The 13,001-nt window shown below is 39.7% G+C and overlaps 1 protein-coding gene across 3 annotated transcripts in view; it reads left to right on the top strand.

Moving 5' to 3' along the window:
• col14a1a (collagen, type XIV, alpha 1a) overlaps positions 1 to 13,001 on the top strand; it is a 501,463-nt gene that overhangs the window by 164,327 nt on the left and 324,135 nt on the right. The gene's annotated exons all lie outside the window — the stretch shown is intronic.

The following is a 13,001-nucleotide window of genomic DNA, read 5'->3' on the forward strand; positions in this document are numbered from 1 at the left end:
GTTGGCTGAGATTGACTCCAGCAGACCCCCGTGACCCTGTATTCAGATTCAGCGGGTTGGGAAATGGATGGATGGATGTATTTATGTGATACTGCAGCATGAAGTGTACTAGATGCAATGGCCCCTGAACACATTAACACATTTTAGCAAAAATACACTGTACTATGGAGGCTTGCAGACATTTATCAGTTCTCAACAGTCTATAGAAAAGCTGAATAAAGGTGGAAGAAAACTAGATTAGAGATACACTGAAATATATATAGGGAAAGCATGTCAACACATCAGAAAGCCATACAGAAAGCACAACTGGCATATTTCTCAAAAATTATAGCTGACAATAAAAATAACTCTACAGTGCTATTTTCAACAATCAGACGTCTACTAAACTCTACTCAACCTGTGATAGAAGGTGAATCTGTTGTGATTGTGAAGAATTTTAAAAATAAAATGATGGATATTTGAGGCTCTATAGTGTCATATTCTATTGCACCTATCTCTTATTGTGATGCTTCTGACTTGTTGGATTATTTTAATGAGATATGTTTGGAAGAAATATTCACACAGTTAAAACTATACATGTTCTACATACCCCATTCCCACTAAACTATTTAAGAAAACTTCTCAAAGATGAGTTGGTTTTACCCGCTGCGAGACATGAACGTTTGAGATGGTGCTGTACTGGCAGTGCTGTTATTTAGCTTTTTTGTATTATCTATCATAGATATCCTGTATTTAATTAACCAGAGGACTCAATTACAAGTATTTTTGAAACATGAGCAGGAGAACAAGGGGTCAGAAATGGAAGGAAAAAGGTACCTAAAGTTCCATCAAAGTCTAAACTGGTCTGAAGTTCACAAAGTGTCCTGCCACAGACTGAACTGGAAGAAAAAGGTAAAGGAATAAATCAGCCAGGACCTCACAATGCAACATCAGCTTCAGCCGGCAATGAAAATTAGCTGCCCATCGGTGGCATATTTGAACCTAGTATTTATCCCCACTGTCAACTGCTACTAACATCGCCTGTGAGACAATAGCATCAACTCCAATAGATGATAAAACTCTGCCTTTGGAGCACAGAAAAGATTGAAGAAAGCTGCCTAAGTTGAAGGTATTGATTACTCCATTTGGGGTTAAAATTAATGATACAAAGGAGGATATAAAGGATATAGCAAGAACACACAACAAAATAGATATTTTGCATCAGGATATACAGTAAAAGACCAGGAGGTACATTTAAGAAGTAAGTTTGATGTAAACCTGAAAGATAATCTACCAAAAATTCAAAAAACACAGGAAAAAATGAAGAAAACTGTCGATAAAATCAGAGTACTTGGTGCTCGCCTGGAAGAAATTAAGCAAACGTTTACGACTCATGTAGAAGAAATAGAACAATTGAGATCCACCTCCAACTAAAATTCAACTGCTGTAGAAAACAAATGCAAAGTATTTTGTGATAAATTTGCAGTGCATGAAGATAAATATGGAAGGAACAACATCAGAATCCAAGGGCTTCCTAAAAACTGTGAAAGTCCAAACCCAGTGAAATTCATAGCTAAACTGTTTTCCAAAATAATAGAAGAAATTAAATTGGACACTGAGATCTCAGCAGCTTATCACATACATGGATCAAATGCCTCAAAACCTAGAAGCTTGATTGTCAGATTTGACAAACATCAGGTTAAAGAATAATTGAGAGAAAGATGGGATTGTATTTGAAAACAATCGTATTTGTATTTTCCTAGATTTCTCTCCTTCAACAGCTGCCAAATAAGATACATTCTAATAATAATAAATTTTATTTAAAAGCGCCTTTCCACATACCCAAGGCCACTATACAACAATACACATAAAATCAAACAATCCAATGTACAAATAAGGTCAAGAACCACAAAAGGCAATATTAAAAAGATAGGTTTTAAGCCTAGATTTAAAAACAGAAAATGAGGTACATGCACGGATTCCTAAACCAGAGCATTCCATAGCCATGGTCCTGGCCCTGATACACTAAAAACCGTGATGCCAAGAATACATTCAGAGTGTGGCGCTCTGCTGTTTTTTTGTGTAGCTGCCTTCACACAGCTTCTCCGCTGCTTTATAAATGAACGCCATATAAGGCCATCGTTTCTCCTTGCTTTGCGGTTCTGTACTGTTTCATTGTTCGTTTATTGCAATTCTTATAGTTATGTGTAGCTATTCGAGATTTACTTTACTTTTCAGTTACCCATTTCCTTTATTTAATCCGCGGCTTGTACATTATTTTTTTGCTCATTTATTATGATTATATAGATATTTATTGATTCCCTTCTTTAGCTGACTGCCTGCTCATATAAGACGCTCCGCTGGTTTTTTGTGAAACAGCCTTTACACAGCTTCTCCGCTGTTTTATAAATGAACGACATATAAAGCCATTACCTTGTCAATTGTGTAATGTTTTTGAACAGGTTTCTGGCATGGAAGTGATCACTCGTACTGCGTTCAGTCAGTTCACGTGAGCTGCTCTCTTGTGTGATGTTGCGATGTCCACGGCTTTGTTTAATGATAGCTAAGACCCGGCACTTAAAAGTTTCTGGCTGCACTCGAGTTGTATTATGACGAAGCTGCACAAGCTCACTCTTGAGAATGCAACGTATAGTTGTCCAGGAGAAAAGCAATCTTGCCTGAAATCAATGGCATCGTTTTGTAGGGTCTGTCCCTGAGACTTATTGCTTGTCATTGCGCAGCAGAGCCTCCTGGAAATTGGAGGCATCTGAATTGAAATGGGAGATCAGAGGGTATAAAGGGGATGCGAGGAATACATTGAGTGTGGAGAAACTCTAGAGACAGCGCGTGTATTAACTTGTGTATATTTCTGTGAGTATTTAGTGGCAGCGTGACAAAGTTGTTTCTGAAAGACCGCATTAGCTGTGGAGCTCAACTCGGAGCATATTTTTTTCCTACCTTGTCATTTGTGTAATGCGCTTTTTGAACAGGTTTGATGCATGGTAGTGATCACTTGTACTGCGTTCAGTCAGTGCATGTGAGCTGCTCTCTTGTGTGATGTTGCGATGTCCACAGCTTTATTTAATGTTAGCTAAGACCCGGCACTTAAAAGTTTCTCTCTACAGAAATTTTAACTCCGTTACAAAGTGATCCAAAGTCTCATTTATACCTCGTGTCTTCTCATTAAACTTGTATCTCGCGAATAAAGTATTCTGCGTTTTTCTTCAGCGCTCTTTGGGAGCTCTTTCTTCTTTTCTATGTACTGCGGTCACAGTCAGTTAACGTGATTACGTGGGAGGCGTGCTGATGTCACACGCGGCTCTGCCCCCCAAGGCCGTCGAGCTAATGTCCATTACAGTATATGCAGAAAAATAGGTTCCAGTTATGACCATTACGCGTAGAATTTTGAAATGAAACCTGCCCAACTTTTGTAAGTAATCAGCCTGCCAAATTTCAGCCTTTTACCTACACGGGAAGTTGGAGAATTAGTGATGAGTGAGTTGAGTCAATGAGTGAGTGAGTCAGTGAGGGCTTTGCCTTTTATTAGTATAGATAATGAATATACAGCAACGCATTAACATGAAATTTTGTTTCAAATTTCAAAAAGCTCAGGAAACCCATCAGATGTTAAAATCGGTTTATGGTGACACTGCACCAACAATTAAGGCTGTTTACAAGTGGTTTGATCGATTTTGTAATGGATCTGACTCAGCTGAAGATGAGAAAAGATCAGGACGTCCTTCAGCATCAATGACTGAGGAAAATGTTGAAACGGTTTCATTCTTCATCATGACAATGCTCCTTGTTACACATCCTTTCTAGTACGACAATTTCTGTCAAATAAAAGCATTACGCTGTGTCCACATCCATCTTATTCGCAGGATCTGGCACTGTGTGACTTCTGGCTTTTCCCTAAATTGAAAATGACCATGAAAGGCAAACGATTTCAATACATTGAAGACATCCAGGCAGCCACGACAGCCCAACTAAAGACACTCTCGAAAGAGAATTTCCAGCACTGCTTTGCAAAGTGGCAGGAGTGTTGGGATAAGTGCATTCAAAGTGGAGGAGAGTATTTTGAGGGTGACTAATAGTTGTAAATCTTTCTTTTTTAAAACATTCACCGTATTTTTTGATCACACCTTGCACTACTTAGGAAATACAGAATTAGCACATATGAAAATACAGATTTGTTAAAATGCACAGAAAACAGAGTAGAACCTCTCAACATAAGTAAAAACCAACAATATCTGTACATGAATTAATTTTTGAACTATGGCCAGTTGACAACAGAGAAATGGAAATTGTGAGAGAAAGACAAAGACAGACATAGTCAGAGGTCTAGGCAAAGTAAAAAAAAAACATGTTTTTAGAAACATTTGCAAAGTTGTTAAGAATGAAAAATTGAAATCTCTCATTCGTGTAAGTTTTCAGATCCTTAATTCAGTTTTTTTGTAGAAGCCATTACAGCTTTAAGTGTTTTGGGCAAGTCTGTTTGAGCTGTGCTAACCATGGTTTGGGTAGTTTTTTCCAGTCTTCCTGGCATATCCTATCAAGCTCTGCTAGACTGGATCGAAAGCCTCTGTAAACTACCATCTTCAGGTCACTCAAAAGATGTTTCATGTGGTTTTAGTATGGGCTTTGGCTGGGCCACTCAAGAACAGATAGAGACTTGTCCTAAAACTAGTCTAGTGTTGTCTTAGCTTTATGCCTTGGGTCATTGTTGTGTTGAAAGGTTAACTGTTACCTCAGTATAAGGTTGTGTGCACTTTAGAGCAGCTTTTCTGTGAGGATCTGTCCGTATTTGTCTGCATTCATCCTTCCCTCAATTCTTACCAGTCTCCCTGTAACGGCTGCTGGAAAGAACCCCAACAGCACCATGCTTCACTCTAGGGAAGGTATTAGGCAGAGGAGGAACAGTGTCTTGTCTTCTCCAGACACATTACTTGGAGTTCTACCTGAAGAGTTAAATTTATATTTTACTAGCAAAATACCCACGCTTCGCAGCGGAGAAGTAGTGTGTTAAAGAAGTTATGAAAAAGAAAAGGAAACATTTTAAAAATAACGTAACATGATTGTCAATGTAATTTTTTGTCACTGCTATGAGTGTTGCTGTCATCAAGGATTTGATTATCATTATTTCTTTCAATCGGGTTCGTATTTGGAGGACACGTTGTGTTCAAGTTACATTCCGTGTTTGTCAACCGTTGTAAAGATAACAGGTTTCATTCATTGAAGTGTTCACTACCCAAATCGGTACTCGTGAATCTAAGATGTTTAACAGGCATTCCCGGTAGTAAGTTGTGGATTTGCCTGCGAATATTTATCGACAGCGTATCTATGAACTTAATTTAAACTTAAGCTTTACACCTTGCTTTCCTATTGATATGTCTTCAAAGGCTTGTTCAGATTCAGAGGGCATCAATAAACAGCTCGTCTTCCTCTTTATCTGAGACATCAAACACTGCATGCACGGGTTTACCTTTCCCAGTCCTGCAAAGTTAGTTCACGTGAGCCACTCGGAGTACATGCATCGAAGGTTCTCAGCTGTGCTTGTGCTATCTCATGCGATGTTGCGATGTCCACTGCTTTATTTAATGTTAGCTTAGACCCGGCACTTAAAAGTTTCTCTCGCACTTTTGCTGAATTTGTGCCAAACACTATTCTATCCCTGACCATCTCATCTCCGTTTGCATAAGCACAGTCCCTCACCAGCAATTTTAACTCTGTTACAAAGTGATGAAAAGTCTCGTTTATACCCTGCGTTCTCTCATTAAACTTGTATCTTGCGAATATTGTATTCGTCTTAGGCATGACAGACACCAGCAGCAGCGTGTCTATGAACCTAATTTTAAAATTAAGCTTTACACCTTGCTTTCCTATTTGTTTGCATAAGCACAGTCCTTCACCAGCAATTTTAACTCCGTTACAGAAATTTTAACTTCGTTACAAAGTGATCAAAAGTCTCGTTTATACCCGGCATCTTCTCATTAAACTTGTAGCTCGCGAATATAGTATTCGTTTTAGGCATGACAAACGCCAGCAGCAGCCTGTCTTTGAACTTAATTTAAACTTAAGGTTTACACCGTGCTTTGTTTTTGCAATAGCTGCACTTATGAATATGCTTGTATGCGTCACTCGCTTCATATTCTTTTGCTGCCTTCTCAATTGTGTAATGCATTTTTTGTTCAGCACTCTTTGGAGCTCTTCCTTGTTCTCTGCGTACCATGTTCACAGTCAGTTCACGTGAGCCGCTCGGAGTACATGCATCGAAGTTTCTCAGCTGTGCTTGTGCTATCTCGTGCGATCTTGCGATGTCCACAGCTTTATTTAATGTTAGCTAAGACCCGGTACTTAAAAGTTTCTCTCGCACTTTCGCTGAATTTGTGCCAAACACTAGTCTATCCCTGACTATCTCATCTTCATTTGCATAAGCACAGTCCTTCACCCCCGAATATATAGCGGCAGCGTGTCTATTGGATTGCTGCCGACGGACGGCCTTATATGGGCAGGCACTCAATTACGTGGGAGGCGTGACGATGAGGTACGCAACTCCGCCTCACACGGTGACCGAGCTGCAGGCTATGACCGTATATATGTACATAAGTAGGTTCCAGTTATGACCGTTACGTGTAGAATTTCGAAATGAAACCTGCCTAACTTTTGTAAGTAAGCTGTAAGGAATGAGCCTGCCAAATTTCAGCCTTCTACCTACACGAGAAGTTGGAGAATTAGTGATGAGTCAGTGAGTCAGTGAGTCAGTCAGTCAGTGAGGATTAATTAGACTAGAAAATCTGTTTCATCATGCTCTCAGAAATATTTAACTGCACTCGGGCAAACTCCAAGCTGAAGTCGGCCACTCTAACCATAAACTCCTGATGGATGGAGAACTGCTATGATGGTTGTCCTTCTGGCAGTCTCTCTCATCTCAGCAGATGACTGCTGAAGCTGTAACCGTAGGGTTCTTGGTCATCTCCCTGACTAAGGCCTGTCTTGCCTTGTTACTGAATTTGACCAGTGGTTCCAAACATCTTCCGTTTCACAATTATCGAGGCCACTTTGCTTCTGAAAACACTTAGAACTTTTGTTTTATATCACTGTTCTGATCTGTGCTTCTTGTGATGTGTAATTGTGCATACAAGTTGATAAATATTTTGTATGTCTTTATTTGTAACTTAGACAAAGCAATGTAATATTAGTGTTACCTTATAGATAATAACAGCAATGGTTTGATGGTTTAAGAACGCAACGCCCCCCCCCTTTTAGGAATGGGTCTCTTTGTAATTTTACGACAGGGTTGGGGGAAGTGCCTCAAACAAGTTTGGCTAATCTTTCTCTGCAGGACTCCCAGTCAACCCTCACAGGAAAGCCAGACTGCCTAACTGGCAAGCTTCACAGTGGTAGGTGTGAAGGTGTTCCCTGCCCCATTGGTCTGAAGTATGGCTGTTTGGAATTGGCTTGTAACAAAAGTCTTTAAGTACCGTTATCCCCTATTGGCTGTAGGGATTAGACAGAAAACCTATAAATTTGCTTGCTTTACCTTGCTCTCTGTCTCTTACCAAACTGATGAAAGACCATCTCACACCATGAACTGAAAATGACAATACAATGAAGAGCACAGCTTGGCAGCCATTTTGGAATAGGCACATGGCCTGTTTTGAAGAAAGCTGACCACAAACGAACTAAAGACATTAAGTAACTAACAAGTCTTTGTGCCGCCTGAAACTACACATCAACATTTTTCAGGTTATATGGTTGCCATAATTCAAATGTACTTAGCATATTGTTATTATTTATGATTATTATCAATAATACATTGTTTAAATTGAAACTTAACTCCTGGTTGTCTTTTACTACACCTAATTACCTGAGGTTATACGTGTAAAAGGGAAGGTGGGGAGAAGTTATATGGTATAGTACCTTATAAACAGTGGTAAGTCTGGGAGATTTGAGGCATTCTGACAAAGGCTACATATTAATATTACAAAAGGGTAAAGTAGAGAAAAATATTACTCTACCAAGACAAAACAACGCCTCATAGCAATTTGATTCCAAACGTCTACAGGGAGTTCCTAGGAAGTTATGCTTTGGTTTTTGTCTTGAAATGTAGCTTGAATTATGGGGCCTTATATATGCACTGTAGGTGTGTGCCTTTCAGAACCATGTCCAATCAGTTCAGTTTGCAACAGGTAGACTCAGATCTAGAATGCACCTGAGCACATTTGGAATGCCACTGCAAAGGGTCAGAATACTTATGTAAATGAGATATTTCAGTTTTTGGTTTTTAGTGAGTTTTCAAATCTTCCTGTAAACATGTTTTCACTTTGTCATTGTGGGTTATTGAGTCTAGATTGATGGTCAAAAATGGCAAATTTACCCTTTTAAAATTTGAGGAGAAAGTGAAGCAATCTAAATAATATTTATGCTGTATGTGGTTTCTGAAATGAAAAATTTCAAAAGTCAATTCTTCTAAGAATTTTGTCCCCATCAGTTCTGGCTTCTTTCTCATATCCATCTTGTGTCCAGTGAAGCCGAGATAAACCCCGCTCTCTCTGTCTCTTGATGAGGTTAACCATTGTGGGATTGTTCAGCTCTGAATGTTTGTGTCACTGTATTTTAGATAGATAGATAGATACTTTATTAATCCCAAGGGGAAATTCACATAATCCAGCAGCAGTATACTGATACAAAGAAACAATATTAAATTAAATAGTAATAAAAATGAAAAAAATTAAAATAAAATTAATGTTAGCATTTACTCCCCCGGGTGGAATTGAAGAGTCGCATAGTGTGGGGGAGGAACGATCTCCTCAGTCTGTCAGTGGAGCAGGACAGTGACAAAAGTCTGTCACTGAAGCTACTCCTCTGCCTGGAGATGACACTGTTCAGTGGATGCAGTGGATTATTCATGATTGACAGGAATTTGCTTAATGCCCGTCGCTCTGCCACAGATGTTAAACTGTCCAACTTTAATCCTACAATAGAGCCTGCCTTCTTAACAAGTTTGTCCAGGCGTGAGGCGTCTTTCATCTTTATGCTGCCACCCCAGCACACCACGCGTAGAAGAGGGCACTCGCCACAACCGTCTGGTAGAACATCTGCAGCATCTTACTGCAGATGTTGAAGGATGCCAACCTTCTCAGAAAGTATAGTCTTCTCTGACCTTTCTTACATAGAGCATCAGTATTGGCAGTCCAGTCCAATTTGTCATCCAGCTGCACTCCCAGATATTTAAAGGTCTGCACCCTCTGCACACAGTCACCTCTGATGATCACAGGGTACATGAGAGGCCTGGGCCTCCTAAAATCCACCACCAGCTCCTTGGTCTTGCTGGTGTTAAGGTGTAAGTGGTTTGAGTCGCACCATTTAACAAAGTCTTTGATTAACTTTCTGTACTCCTCCTCCTGTCCACTCCTGATGCAGCCCACAATAGCAGTGTCATCAGCGAACTTTTGCACGTGGCAGGACTCCGAGTCATATTGGAAGTCTGATGTATATAGATTGAACAGGACCGGAGAAAGTACAGTCCCCTGCGGCGCCCCTGTATTGCTGCACACAATGTCAGACCTGCAGTTCCCAAGATGCACATATTGAGGTCTGTCTGTAAGATAGTCCACAATCCATGCCACCAGGTGTGTGTCTACTCCCATCTCAGTCAGCTTGTCTCTAAGGAGCAGAGGTTGGATGGTGTTGAAGGCGCTAGAGAAGTCCAAAAACATAATTCTTACAGCACCACTGCCTCTGTCCAGGTGGGAGAGGGATCGGTGAAGCATTTAGATGATGGCATCCTCTGCTCCCACCTTCTCCTGGTATGCGAACTGCAGAGTGTCGAGGGCGTGGCGGATCTGTGGCCTCAGGTGGTGAAGCAGCAGCCGCTCCATGGTCTTCATCAGATGTGACGTCAGAGCAACAGGCCGGAAGTCATTTAGCTCACTAGGACGTGATACCTTTGGGACAGGAGTGATACAAGATGTTTTCCAAAGCCTTGGGACTCTCCCCTGTTCCAGGCTCAGGTTGAAGATGCGCTGTAGAGGACTCCCCAGTTCCAACGCACAGGCCTTCAGCAATCGTGGCGATACACCATCTTGACCCGCTGCTTTGCTGGCACAAAGTCTTTTCAGCTCTCTGCTCACCTGGGCTGCTGTAATTGTGGGTGGGGATGTCTCACTTATGCTGGTATCAGCAGAAGGATGGTTGGAGGATATTTTCACCCCCTTGATACTTTTGAAAACATTCTCAGGAGACGTATAGACGTACAGATTAAGCATTGTGCTGTTAATGGCAAAAACTTGTTTTTTTGGAAAATACAGACACAAATTGTGCTTTGATTATTACATGGCTCTTCCTTGATTGGGCCCTGCTCATTATAGGTCTAAGTTCCTGACTAGTCCTGTTTGCCTTCTTAATGGCTTCTTAATACTGTCTGGCAGTTGACAGTGATTTGTTCACTATAACTCCTAAGTCCTTATAATAAGGTGTAGTTTCGATTTTCAGACCTCCCATTGTGTATTTAAACCTAACATTTGTACTTTCTACATGTAATTATTTACATTTACATTTACAATTCATCTGCCACAAATCTGCTCATAGCTTTATGTAGTCCAAGTCCCTCTGTAATTATTCAATGGATTCTACTGTAGATTATCTGCCAAACCACCTAAACTGGTATCATCTTAGCCAGCTTGTTACTTATATTGTATTCCTATCTAAATCATTTATATATATTAAAAATAGAATCGGCCCTAGCTCTGACCCCTGTGGGACACAACTGTTAACATCAGCCAATTCTGATAGGGTTCCTATAACCCTCTGCTTCCTGTATTTTAGCCATCTACATGTATCTACATCTGTATTGCAGCCATCTACATGCTACACACTGAAATCCCACTAGATAAATAGAATCATATGTTCCACTTTGATCATAGTTTGCATAGTTGAGTTTATATTTATCAAGTTAAATTCAGTATGTATGGAAATTTCATAATAGTTCTTTCGTCAGTATACTGAAGCTAGATAGAGTGTCCTGCACCCTGGCTTAGTACATGAACCATTACTTTTTTCTCTTAATGTTACCTTGGAAGATAATCATTAAAAATATTCTTTTTTCACTTTTACACTGGTGTTGCTTTTTCTTTCAGACAAAATGTTGTTTCTGTTATTGTGTTACAGTTAGTCTTAATTATGTCATAGTATTAGAATAGTGGATGTTTTTGAATTTAGAAAAAATGTATTAATTGAGTGAATTATTTAGACTGTAACAGTGTCCTGTCACTTCTACACTCAGTGGGTCTAAATATTAGTTTTGTTGATTCAGTATGAAACTTATTAGAAATGCAGTGTATATTTTAAACACATATTGCAACACTATCTAAAACCTACTTTTTCTATATAAGGAATGTCAAAGAATTAAAATGGTTTCTACATGTAGCCCCAAACAGTGCGCCAGTCCATTGCAGAAAACACACTTTCGGCCAGTTTAGAATCACTAATTAGACTAATAACCATAACTTAGACAGTTGGAGAAAACTATACAGGTCCTGACGGTATACCCAACAAAGGGAGGACATACAAAGTCCACACAGCTAGCAGCAATGCTGTGATTTAAACTTGGGACAAAGTAGCTTTGAAGCAGCAATGCAAACTATTGAACCACTCTGCTTCTTATTAAAGAAAGTATTCTGTTAATTTCTAAAAGTATAATTTGGTTCCCTGTGAAGGAGTGAGCATTGTCCATTCTGCAAGGCTTTTGTGGTACAGTATCCCTGTTAAAAAAGAAGATTTAACAGGGATGCAGGCATCCAGCTGCTTAAAACCCCCACTTGCATGCCAAAGTAAGTAGTTGAACTCCATTGTACGTGGACTTAACCTAATAACAAAGCTGTAAATCAGAGTTGCACTGACATCTCTCCAGAGGAACCTCTGCAGACCGTTTAAGCCAGAAGGCGCAAAATGGATTCAAGAAAGGACAAATATATATTATTATATGATTTTATAACTGGAAGTGATTTTAAATTAATCAGGACAATGTTCAACCTTCCCTTAAAACTCTCTGCGCCATCCTGAAGCTCTGATATTCTCTGGACGCTCACTGAACTCCCAGAGAATTCTCCCAGGGCACCCTTTCTAGAATTCTCTCAGGGAAGGGGAACTCTCCAGAATGCCTAAAAACATCTGAATACTTATCTCTGAACCTAAAAGTTATGAGACACTCTCTCCACAAGGTGGTGAAAGGTGAAACTTTCTTTTCTTTGTGAACCTGACAGCTGAGATCCAGTCTGCCAAGCTTAGCACAGAGTCCTGTCTGCTTAGGAGCAGCCATTACTTCAAGACAGAAACTTTAGTATCTAAAGTCTTGAACCAATGCCTTTTACCTATGAAATGGCAAAGGACAGACAGAAGGCAGACTGAGGAAGCAGCTGCACAACATTGACAAAGGTAATCCAGCAAAGAAGAAGAGTGCACTCCAATGCATGAAGAATCTTTCACTTGAACCCAGAGCAACAACAAAGGAACAACTCCACATCGGGCATCATTCATACAGGCTTGGTATTGTAAAACTATCTATTTGCGCCAAGATGAAGTAGAACACTTAAATAACAGTAAACAGACTGCATATAGGTTAGACTGTATAGTATGTTTGTCTGTTTAGTCTGTCTGTGTGCAGTCTTATATATCAACATATACAGTACATGCAGTTATATTTCTAAACTCCTTGTGTTTATCAATAAATTGTACTATTCTGTTTTTTTTTAAAACGAGTGCACCTCAGTTACATTTATATACAGTAATTCTAAAGGCCGGAGACCTGTCTCCTACAACAGAGAAAGGTAAGGTAAATAAAGTAGGAACCTTGCAGAATTATTGAATTAATTACTGGTATTGTCAAAGGCAAAACTGATGAATAATTAACCAAGTTAAAATTTTCTTTTTCAAATCCCACGTTATTATGGTGTCCACTGCACACCCAACCTACCTGTAAAAGGGGTCACTCTCTGAATTGCTTTCCCCAAGATTTCTTCAGT

This window comes from Polypterus senegalus, chromosome 15 (genome assembly GCF_016835505.1).
Source record: "Polypterus senegalus isolate Bchr_013 chromosome 15, ASM1683550v1, whole genome shotgun sequence".
NCBI lineage: Eukaryota > Metazoa > Chordata > Cladistia > Polypteriformes > Polypteridae > Polypterus > Polypterus senegalus.